Source organism: Zingiber officinale, chromosome 6A (genome assembly GCF_018446385.1).
Source record: "Zingiber officinale cultivar Zhangliang chromosome 6A, Zo_v1.1, whole genome shotgun sequence".
Lineage (NCBI taxonomy): Eukaryota > Viridiplantae > Streptophyta > Magnoliopsida > Zingiberales > Zingiberaceae > Zingiber > Zingiber officinale.
Window position 1 is genome coordinate 104,047,453 of NC_055997.1, and position 12,668 is coordinate 104,060,120.

Here is a 12,668-nt window from a genome sequence, read left to right on the forward strand (position 1 = left end):
CGAAAAACTCTTACCAAAGGAGCAAATATTTTCAAAAAAAAATATCACACCATTCTAAAAACTCATGCTCATCACAATAAAGTAAGTCAATTTCCTTTTGTTTATTTTTTACCATTTACATTTCTCTCACATATCAATTATAAATATGACCCTTAAACTAGATGTTTTTCAATCAAACTTTACAATGTGAGGAATTTGATGCAAACCTAGTAACTCATGGTCGGACTATGTCTCTCTTCTTTCTGAAACTTCTCATCAATGTTAAAGTCTTATAGTGAACATAAATGAAAATTGTAAAAGACTTGCCTTACTTAATAACTTTTTTATATAATGGAAGCTTGTCAATTCTATCAAGCATGAGATTAATAGTGTGAGTTGCACATGAAGTCCAAAAGATCTCAAGTCACTTTTCTCTCATTAATTTAGTTGTAGCCATTTTATTGGTAGCATTATCTATTACAATCTAAACAATATTCTAAGCTTCTACTTGTTCAACACACTTGTCAACATACTCAAAAATAAGTTCAGTTGTATGTGTCTCACCTGAAGACTCCTTAGACTCTAAAAATATAGTACTCTGCATATAATTAACACACAAATTTAAGATGCTTCTTTTTTTCCTATCACTCTATGCATTTGTCATGATCGAGCACCCATTGTTTGCCCATTCTTCTTCATATTTCTTTAACAGTTGCTTTGTCCTTTCAACTTCAGCTTTCAACAGTGACTCTCTAAGTTGATATTAACTTGGAAGCTTGAATCGTGGTCTAAATTGACCAACTACCTCCATTAGTTGCTTGAATATATCATTATCAACGATATTGAATGGGATTCCATTTTCATAAACTCATCTCCCAACATATTATTGAACTTGTTGAGTTTCTTTTTAAAAAGAGTCTTATTTATATTTTTTTTGTGAAGTACTTTACTCCCACTGGAACCTACATTTTCTAGAGCAATTATTGATGCATATCTATCCATGGGACCAAGTAAAAGAGGTTTTTAATTTCATCTATCCCTTCAATTTCATGACCTTCTTCATCTAGAGACATAGTCATCTATCCATAGAGCAATTATTGATGCATATCTATCCATGGGACCAAGTAAAAGAGGATTTTTAATTTCATCTATCCCTTCAATTTCAGGACCTTCTTCATCTAGAGACATAGTCACCTCTGCTTTACAACTTTGTTCTTGCATTATTTTGTTCTTTTTTCTATTCCTCCCTTCTAAAATAACTTGTTTGCACTTATTTTTATATTCTTGAGATGCTTTTTGACAACTAAATACACTTTCAGGTATATTTCTTATGTGCTCCTTAATCCTATACACCCCCACCAACAAAGTTTTTTCATACAGCTTACATTTAGTTTTGCCAAGGTTCTTATGATCAATCAACATCTCATACTCTCATCCAATGTCATTTGACTTTCTCCTAAGAATTCTGAATTTGGATTGAGTGATGGATGCCATCGAAGATGGATTGCTTGTCATTGTAATTGTGATAACCTGAAAAGTGATTTAAGAATAAATTTATGACATAAATCAATAAAGAAATATTAATATAAATCAATCAAAAAATATTATCAAAATATAAATGTGATTTAATAAAAAAAATTAATATTCAAATTATCCTATTTAAGTGAGGAATTGTTGAATTAAATAAATAATAAATAAATTTTAAAAAAGCCATCGCAAGCATGCTCGTGGGACGCATCCAGCAGTGGCAAACACATTCCTGGACGCATCCAGGGCCACCGAACACATTGTTGGAAGCTTCTGATGGCACTAGATGCTTCGCCGGATGTCACGCCCCAGAGGAGTCCCTGTCCGAAGAAATTTCGGCAGCACCTCCCCTGTACGGGTGACAATCTGAAGCATTTCTACAGGCATAATATACATCAGCCACAGGCGGCTGGAATAAACACACAACCACGCAGTTATATATATATATCATCACTTAGTTTCGATAAAACACTGACCTATTGGAAGCTTCATGCTCAGACATGCCTAGCTGGACAAAACATGAAACCACAAAACTAAGTACACAAAACATATACCATAAATAATAATAAACAAAGGCGAGCGGGTCTTCGATGTGGCGTGAGGGCCGTGACGGTGATACTCAAACGACTCCATAAACAACTTGGTACCTGAAAAGATAGTGTCCGCGGGGTGAGTTCGACAACTCGGCAGATACCTAGTCGTTGACGTGTATAGTAAACTATAAATGGTAATAATTATGAGTACGGTCTCACGAAAAAGAAGGTAATCGTAATAGAAAAGGAAAGAGTCTTGACTCACCAGGCCACCCATCGTAATAATTAGTCGTCGAATCGGATGTCGTAAATCTGTCGACGCCAAATATACGATCCATCCAAACGCAAGATATAAACGCAAAGAAACACAGTAGTAAATCATAAACGTCATGATGCGATGATCGTCTGGTCACCCCGACGCCGCATACAATGAGACCAAGTGGGTAGGTGACAGTGCACTCTACCATCACTACACCTGATGAGTGAGTGAGTAGACGGGATGTTGTCGGAGTACTCCTGTCCTCCGACCCCAAATCATAAATGAGGGAGCTCATGCTCTCATCTCCCAAGATATCGATAACGGGAGGTATCTCTACGGCCACCAGTGAGTCACCCGACCAACGAGCTAACAGAGTCCACCGTCTGCCAGCTACTACGCTGCTAAACCAATGGAGCCAAACAGAGCGGAAATGTCTGCGGCTACCACTGAGTCACCACCAACGGAGCTAATGAACCGCACACACTGATATACCACTAATCCACGAGTGGTGGTGTGTGCATGCGATATAGATCTGGCGATGTGCTCTACCGTAGTGAAGCCAAATCACGCGATGCACGATTCGCGATCGTGACACTAAGCATAGCAATAATCGATCGATAACCATATCCGTATATACGTAATACGAGTATCGTAATATCGATGGTCAAATCTGAAGAACTAAAGTACACGGCGGATAGATATCAAAACCTAGTCCCGAGCATATGCGTGGTATGTCACTACCTCATCGGCGTATATATATATATATATATATATATATAATCACGTGTGTACTAGCATAAAACGATATCGTGTAAACAAGCGTATTACGGTATCCAAAAGCGTCATACCAAACAACGAGCGTAATTATTACTAAAAGCTACCTACTAGACATATCAACAAGACATATCAAAATAGATAAGTCAAGGTACCCGCCTCCGATATAGATCGAATCAAACCAATCCGATGTCGAGACGCCAAATCTCGAATCACAGTCCTGTAACAACATAATATATGCAGATTTAGCTAATTACATATAAATAAATTAGCTAAATTAAATCCTCGAAAAACTAACATAAATCCAGATCCAATTATAAACCCTAATTGGATCATCTAACTCCTCAATCGACTTAAACTAGTCCATTCGAATTAGGACTTACAATAAGCATAACCAATCATGGTAATTTTCTAAAATCAACGCACCCTTAATTCATCCACAATGTCAATTGGATAGTAACTCCAACCATATCCTCAATTAATTATCCCACCACAAAATAGCACATTCCTAAAATGATATTAACACACTGATATTAACACACTTATTGATTGGATCAGTGCTTACAATAAGAACTAACCTTAATAATCTCCTTCTTTCCCTCCTCCGCTGAAGAAACATAGCCACAACAAATCAAGCTTCTCACATTCTGCAATATATCCAGATAATAGATACACAAAACCATTTTAAGCCTTATTAAAAAAAAATCAGGAATCAAATCTAGGATTAGCACTAACTACCATTCCAATTCCTTGATGTGGCATTGCTCCAATGAATCATAACAAGAGTAGACTAATTTCAACATCAAACCAAATCTGCACCTACTTACCCCAAATCCAAATCAGTGAAGAGAAAGAGATCATGGACCCTTCCGATGCAAGATCCGCCTCTCTGCTCGACTCCCCAAGCAAAGGGAAAAAAAATGGCCAAAACCCTTTGTCGATACTCCTTCTCCCGGCACCCACGACACTGATCAACAGCGGCACGACATCAGGCAGTGTCCACCGGTGTTGGGCAAAGCCAACGTAAGGACAGTTAGGGCTCGGTAAGGAAAGGGAAAGAAGCAAATTGATAGGAGAAGGTTTAAACCGCGGCGTGCGGCAGTTGTTGCGGCGCCGGTTGGAAAGGAGGAGACGGATCTAGGGCTCAGGGCGGTGGCCGGTGCTCGTCGCTAGGGCAGAGGAAGAGGGAGAGGAAAGGAGAAGCTCAGCCGCCAGCTCTATGTCCCCTAGCGTCGTCGGCATCGGGCAGAGGAGAGGGAGGCGGTGGCGGTTTGTGGCGCCGGTTAGGGCACACGTGAGGGGAAGAGAAGGCGCGTGGAGGTTTTGGGGCACGACAAAAAAACAAGGAAAAAGAAAATTAAAAGAAAAAGGAAATAAATTTTTCCTCGTTAAATCAGGATAGCCTAAACAGGCTTTCCTCGGACCCTGTTTTTATCCCCGTAAACTTGTTCATACGATCTCCGAAAAATTCCAGAAAAATTTCTAAAAATTTTAGAAAATTCCCTCATCATTATTCGCCATTTTTCAGTATTTTACATTCTCCCCCACTAATAAAAATTTGGTCCCCAAATTTCGTTATCTACCATCAGCACATACTAACAACAAGTAAGAGTATAAATGCTGAATGATAAATTAATCACATACCTCAAGTGAAAAGATGGGGGTATCTAGCTCGGATAGTATCCTCGAGCTCCCAAGTAGCCTCCTCGTCGGAATGCTGTCGCCATCCGACTTTAACCAGCCGGATAGTCTTGTTCCACAACGGACGCTCTTTCCGGTCCAGAATCCGTACCGAAACCTCCTCATAGGTGACGTCGAGCTAAACAGAACTGAGATATCTATCAACGCATGTGTCGGGTCGGGTAGGTATCTCCTCAACATAGACACGTAGAACACATCGTACACGCCTACCAAGGACGGTGGTAGTGCTAGCTAGTCAGTTACCGCTCCAATCCTCTCCAAGATCTGGAAAGGTCCAATGTATCACGGAGCTGGCTTACCTCTGAGGCCAATCTCTTCACCCCTTTCGTGGGTGAAACTCGCCGAAATACAGGGTCGCCTGCAGAGAACTCTAAGAGTCTCCGACTCCGGTCTGCATAACCCTTCTAGCAGTCATGTGCCTCTGACACTCTCCGTCTAATAGTACGGACCAACTCTGTCTCAAGCTGAGCTCTATGAAGTCCCAATAACTGGGCCTCCCCAACCTCCTCCCAGAGGGTGGGTGTCCGACAAAGCCTACCATACAAAGCTTCAAACGGTGCCATCTGGATAGTCAAATGCAAACCGTTGTTATAAGCAAACTCTCGACCAATGGCAAATGGTCCTCCCAACTGTCTCCAAAATCCAATACATAAGACTTCAGCAAGTCCTCTAGAGTCTGAATGGTCCGCTCTAACTGTTCATCTGTCTGCGGATGGAAAGTTGTATTGAAACATATCTGTGTGCCCAAAACCTGCTGCAGACTTTGTCAAAAACAAGACGTAAACCGGGGGTCTCTATCCGAAATAACAGTCAACGGAACACCACGTGATCTGATAATCTCCCGACAAAACAGATCTACCAATCGATCCAGGAAATCAGTCTTCTGGATCGCTAACGAATGCGCGGATTTGGTGTAATCGATCAACGATTACCCAAATCGCGTCATGACCTCGTCGTGTCCTCGGCAAACCCACCACAAGTCCATGGTAATGTATTCCCATTTCCACTCGGGAAAGGTCTCTGGTGCTCAGCCTTCACCTGCTGACAGACAAGACATCTAGCTACGAATTCCGCGATGTCTTTTCTTCATGTCGTTCTACCAATAAGAACGCCTCAAATCTCAGTACATACAAGTACCGCCTGGGTGGATAGCAAATCTGAAGCGATGAGCCTCCGGAAGTAACTCCTATAAGACCGGATGAGGCTGAAGTACACATAATCTGCCTTGGAAGTGTATAACACCCTCCTTGTCTCGTGTGAACTCGGTCTGCTGCCCGGAAGCTATCTAGCTGCAAATAAACTGCAACTACTAATCAGCAGCCTAGGGCTCTCGGATCCTCGTCCTGATTGACGACTGAGCAACCATGGTAACCAGAGTACCCTGCTCTGTCTGTCCTTATCCCTCAAGGCCCAACTCGAAGAAACCTTTAATCAAGTCTGTGACCACAACTCGGTGGCAAGCTAAAATCCCTCTGGACTTCCTGCTAAGTGCATCGGCAACCACATTAGCTCTCCCTGAATAATAGCTAATGGTCCAAACATAGCCTTCAGGAACTTCATCCATCTCCTCTGTCGAAGATTAAGTTTCTTTCTAAGTGAACAAATATTTGAGATTCTTATGGTCAGTGAGAATCTCAAATGTAACATCGTACAGATAATGCTGCCAAATCTTTAAGGCAAAAATAATGACGGTCCATCACAAGTCATGTACTGGGTAATTCTCCTCATGCTCCTTCAACTACTGAGAAACATAGAAGACCACCGTGTCGTGCTGCATCAGAACAGTGCCCAAGTCCTGTAGAGATGCGACGGTATAGAGCACAAATCTATCCTCTCCAAAAGGTAAAACCAAAATCGGAGCCGACACTAGTCTCCGCTTCAGCTCCTAGACGCTGGTCTTGTCATCCTCAGTCCAAGTGAACTTCACGCCTTTCCAGGTCAGGCGTGTCAGTGACATAGCTATCCGAGAGAAATCCTCAACGTATCTCCGGAAATATTGAGCCAAACAAAGGAAGTTGCGAGCCTCCTCTATAGACTCCGTCTACTCCCAACGGTAACAACCTCTATCTCCTGTGGAACCACGATATACTCCTACTGGTCACCATGTGTCCCAAAAATCTCACAGAAGACAGTCCCAAAACGCACTACTGAACTCCGCATATAAATGTTCCCATCGAAACATATCTAGAACTATGCAAAATAGTGTGCGTGACTCACCGCGGATCCGAAATAGATCACAACATCGTCAACAAGGACAATGGAAACCAATCCAAACATCCTAGTGATACCCAAATCATCGAGTCCATGATAACATCTAGGACACCGCAAGCCCTAATGGTAAAACCAAAACACATAATATCCGTATCACAGCCATTCCTAACCATAAGATCCTCGACAATAAACATATCTGATCACTAACGATATAAATCATCAAAGAATAGATCCACTAGTGTGAGAGCAACGCTCCATCACAGAAAACACCATATATGTGGGAGCGTGGGAGCAACGCTCTACCACAAGAAATCCTCAATATGTGGAAGCAACGCTCCACCACAAATAATCCGAATATGTATCTGCAATAGATATAGGAGCAATGCTCCGCTATAAGCAATCCTCAATAGGTGGGAGTAACGCTCCACCACAGACAATCCATAACATGTGTGGGAGCAACGCTCCACCACCAACAATACATAAGTGTCCAAGGCACCTAACTATCTAGCTAGAGACTGCACGAGATCTCTCTACCACATATCACTGTGGTTAGCCTAGGGTATCACAATCCAGTAATCAAATCAAATCAAATCCATAGTCAACTCTATCATCATCCTAGTGGGTCGGTCACCCACTAATAGGAGAATTAGTTGACAGGGTAATACAACCAATAACATAATGTAGACACTCAACATTCTACATTCAACATAGGTAGAATCATCATGATGCTACCCACCATACACCTGGCACACGTGCACACACAACAGATATATGATCGACATAATCTTCCAATTAGTACACACCAAACATACTCACAACAAAGGTATAAACCATCATGATACCTCCAACAATGCATACTGAACACGTGTGCACATATCAATATAGGTATAATCGACAATACACCTCAAACAACATTCACATGACATATATACGCCTATGCCCAGAGTATAATCAACATCAACTTCCAATAAAGCATACTAAACCCAGGTGCACTCACATATCAAACATAAGCAACAAGATACCTCAGATACCACACCAAACACATCTCAGATTAAATCGATACGATACCTCCAATAAAACACTCAAACACATGTGCACATATAACGACACAGGTTAAATTGATAAGATACCTCCAGTAAAACACCTAACCACAGGTGCACATCCCACAACATAGATTAAATCGACAAGATACTTTCAATAATCAAATCAGACACATACAACAACCACTTAGGTACAATCCACTAGAAGCCTACAATAACCACAACTGAATGTAAACACTCATACTAACTGTAAATGAACTATCTATCACACAACACATACTAATCATGTATACACACAAAGTAGACATGCATAATCAACATACTAGCTCAACGATACAATCAGACAGCCTACCATAAAACTCTTACAACACATAACAAGCATATCTACACCACATAGATATGCATAATCAGCATATTTAATCCAATCTACTACACAAACCCTATACCACCTTCTAAGTTATCCAATTAGGTACATACATTCTAAAATTAAAGTACCCGTGGAATAGGATACATCAATCCTCTATCGACTGACCAAACCGACAATAGTATATGGCTAATTCAGTCCTTTCCCACGTCAGTATAAGCTAGGTACTCGATGTGCTCAAAACATCGAACTAAACACAAATAACCTAAAGGTTCGAACCTCTAAAAATAGAGTATGGCAATCCTCTAGTGATCAACCAACAAAACTAAATCATTCATCTACTAACTAATCAAGAATACCTTAATTCTCCACAAGCAACTAAGGTATATCAATATACGACTACCCAAATCAACAAGTGTAAATCAGTCTTCTACTGACCGATCTAACATGAGTAAATAAATATTTACTGATGAAATTTTCTAAAATAAAATGGTATACAACTGGCTAGGTCAACATAAAGATATAGATACTATCCATTACCCAACTAATAATAGCAGAGGCTGGTATATACCTCAATCTGCTAACCAACTAGTAATAACAGAATCTAAAACTACTGGTGTATGATATGAAAAATCACCAGAAACTGTAATCCCTCAATCTCTATTAAGGTCGATCATCGTCAGTGGCTAACCCCTCACATGTAATATGGCTACAACATCAGACAGATATCAGATACAAAGTGTCATAACTATCACAGTTAACAATGCATACACTAACTAAATAGTAGGATAACAGTATACCAACATACCTCCTATAGCTTGGAGATGTCCTGTTGCTGCCAGGTCCCAAAACCCGAAAAGTCACATCGAGAAGACCAAAACACAAAATCTGAAACACCGGAAAAAATAAGACTCGTAAGTCGATCTCTGATACCAAATAAATTGGCATAAAATAAATCTCGAAAATCCAGAACACATAGCAAGTATCGTACACCTGCTCTGATACCACTAAATTGTCACGCCCCTGGAGTCCATCAAGAAATTTGGCACCTCACTGTCTGGTGACAATCAAGCATTCTACAGATATATACATCACCGGTGGAATAAACACACAACCACGCATTATATATATATCATCACTACCGGCAAAACCAACACAACGTAAAGCGATAGAAAACGAATTACATGGCGTAAATGGCCAGCTTACACCACACCATAAAACAACACCTGACACAAACCGAACCTAAAACTATGCACAAATCATATACCATAAATAATAAACAAAGACAGACAGTCTTACGATGTGGCGTGAGGACCGTGCGGGATACCCAAACGACTCCATAAACAACCTGGTACCTGAAAAGATAGTGTCCACGGGGTGAGTTCGACAACTCGGCAGATACCTAGTTGACACGTATAGTAAACTATAACAAATGGTAATAACTATAGATGCAGTCTCTGAACAAAAGAATGAATGATAATAAAAGATCAAGAGTCTTGACTCACGGCCACCTATCGGAATAATTAGTCGTCGGATCGGAGTGTCGTAAATCCCAGATGCATCGAAACATACGATCCATCCAAACGCAGATATAAACGCAGAAACACAAGCAAGAATACATAAAAGCGTATGATGCGATGATGCGTCTGGTCACCCCGACGCCATCATCTCACACAATAACGAGACCGAGTGGGTAGAGCTCGATACAGTGCACTCTACCATCACTACACCACGAGTGAGTGAGTGGGCGGGATCTTGTCGGAGTACTCGCCCTCTGACCCCAAATCATAAATGGGGGAGCTCAATGCTCTCATCTCCCGGTATACGATAACGGGGAGGTATCTCTGCCGGCTACCACGCTGAGTCACCTGACCAACGGAGCCAAACAAAGTCCACCGTCTGCTAGCTACTACGCTGCTACACTAAATGCCAGCGGAGCCAAACAGAGTGGAAATGTTTGCCTGCTACCACGCTGAGTCACCTGACCAACGGAGCCAAACAGCAGAACCGCCACACACCTGCCTAATATACCACTAATCCATGAGTGGTGGTGTGTGCAGTATATGTATCTAGCGATGTGCTCTACCATAGTGAAGCCGACAATCGCGCAGTATGCAATTCATGATGCATGACACTAAGCATAGCAATAATCTGATCAGCATAACCATATCCATATATGTAACATGAGTATCGTAATATCGATGGTCAAATACGAAGAACTAAAGTACACAGGCCAGATAGGATATCAAAAACCTAGGTCCTGAACATAACAAGCATGGTATGTCACTACCTCACTGAGCATATATATATATATATATATATATATATAATCATGTGTGTACTAGCATAAAATGCATATCAGGTAAGCAAACAAGCATGTTACAGGTATCCAAAAGTGACATACCGAAACAATGACGAACATAATTATTACTAAAAGCTATGACCTACTAGACATATCAACAAGACATATCAAAATAGATAAGTCAAGGTACCCGCCTCCGATATAGATCGAATCAAACCAATCCGATGTCGAGACGCCAAATCTCGAATCACAGTCCTGTAACAACATAATATATGCAGATTTAGCTAATTACATATAAATAAATTAGCTAAATTAAATCCTCGAAAAACTAACATAAATCCAGATCCAATTATAAACCCTAATTGGATCATCTAACTCCTCAATCGACTTAAACTAGTCCATTCGAATTAGGACTTGCAATAAGCATAACCAATCATGGTAATTTTCTAAAATCAACGCACCCTTAATTCATCCACAATGTCAATTGGATAGTAACTCCAACCATATCCTCAATTAATTATCCCACCACAAAATAGCACATTCCTAAAATGATATTAACACACTGATATTAACACACTTATTGATTGGATCAGTGCTTACAATAAGAACTAACCTTAATAATCTCCTTCTTTCCCTCCTCCGCTGAAGAAACATAGCCACAACAAATCAAGCTTCTCACATTCTGCAATATATCCAGATAACAGATACACAAAACCATTTTAAGCCTTATTAAAAAAAAATCAGGAATCAAATCTAGGATTAGCACTAACTGCCATTCCAATTCCTTGATGTGGCATTGCTCCAATGAATCATAACAAGAGTAGACTAATTTCAACATCAAACCAAATCTGCACCTACTTACCCCAAATCCAAATCAATGAAGAGAAAGAGATCATGGACCCTTCCGATGCAAGATCCACCTCTCTGCTCGACTCCCCAAGCAAAGGGAAAAAAAATTGGCCAAAACCCTTTGTCGATACTCCTTCTCCCGGCACCCACGACACTGATCAACAGCGGCACGACATCAGGCAGTGTCCACCGGTGTTGGGCAGAGCCAACATAAGGACAGTTAGGGCTCGGTAAGGAAAGGGAAAGAAGCAAATAGATAGGAGAAGGTTTAAACCGCGTCGTGCGGCAGTTGTTGCGGCGTCGGTTGGAAAGGAGGAGACGGATCTAGGGCTCAGGGCGGTGGCCGGTGCTCGTCGCTAGGGCACAGGAAGAGGGAGAGGAAAGGAGAAGCTCAGCCGCCGGCTCTATGTCCCCTAGCGTCGTCGACATCGGGCAGAGGAGAGGGAGGCGGTGGCGGTTTGTGGCGCCGGTTAGGGCACACGTGAGGGGAAGAGAAGGCGCGTGGAGGTTTTGGTGCACGACGACAGGTTCGGCAGGGGGAGAAAGAGGGAAGCACGCGGGAGAAAAACAAAAAAAACAAGGAAAAAGAAAATTAAAAGAAAAAGGAAATAAATTTTTCCTCGTTAAATCAGGATAGCCTAAACAGGCTTTCCTCGGACCCTGTTTTTATCCCCGTAAACTTGTTCATACGATCTCCGAAAAATTCCAGAAAAATTTCTAAAAATTTCGGAAAATTCCCTCATCATTATTCGCCATTTTTCAGTATTTTACACCGGAGGGTTCCGATGGCGCCAGAAGCATCGAGGATGTTTCCAGAGTCAGCGTCGCGCAATGTCGGACGCATCCTACGACACTTCTAGTGCCGCCAAAAGCCTCCGATGAAGCATCTGGTGCCACTGGAAGCTTCTGATGACACTTCCGACAGTAATGCTTCCCGCGATGCCGGAAGCATCACGAAAGGCAAGAAAATTGAATAAAATAAATATTAAAAAACTTATCGATCTATCATCGAGGAAATGCTTCTGAAGGGAGTGAGAGGCAGTCAAACCAGCGTGAGTAGATGAATCGGATGATTTAGGGCTTTAAATGAAAAAGAGAAAGAAACAAACTGAAATTTCAACGATGCCCA

At 41.3% G+C, this 12,668-nt stretch overlaps 1 long non-coding RNA gene across 1 annotated transcript; it reads right to left on the reverse strand.

Annotated features, from left to right (window-relative positions):
- Positions 1-10,885: 10,885 nt before the first annotated feature.
- Positions 10,886-12,167, reverse strand: LOC121994267. Its single transcript, XR_006115661.1, has 3 exons — positions 11,553-12,167; positions 11,304-11,372; positions 10,886-10,945 (listed from the first exon to the last, which is right to left on the reverse strand). It is a non-coding gene; the product is annotated as an uncharacterized LOC121994267 (long non-coding RNA).
- Between the last annotated feature and the right edge of the window lie 501 nt (positions 12,168-12,668).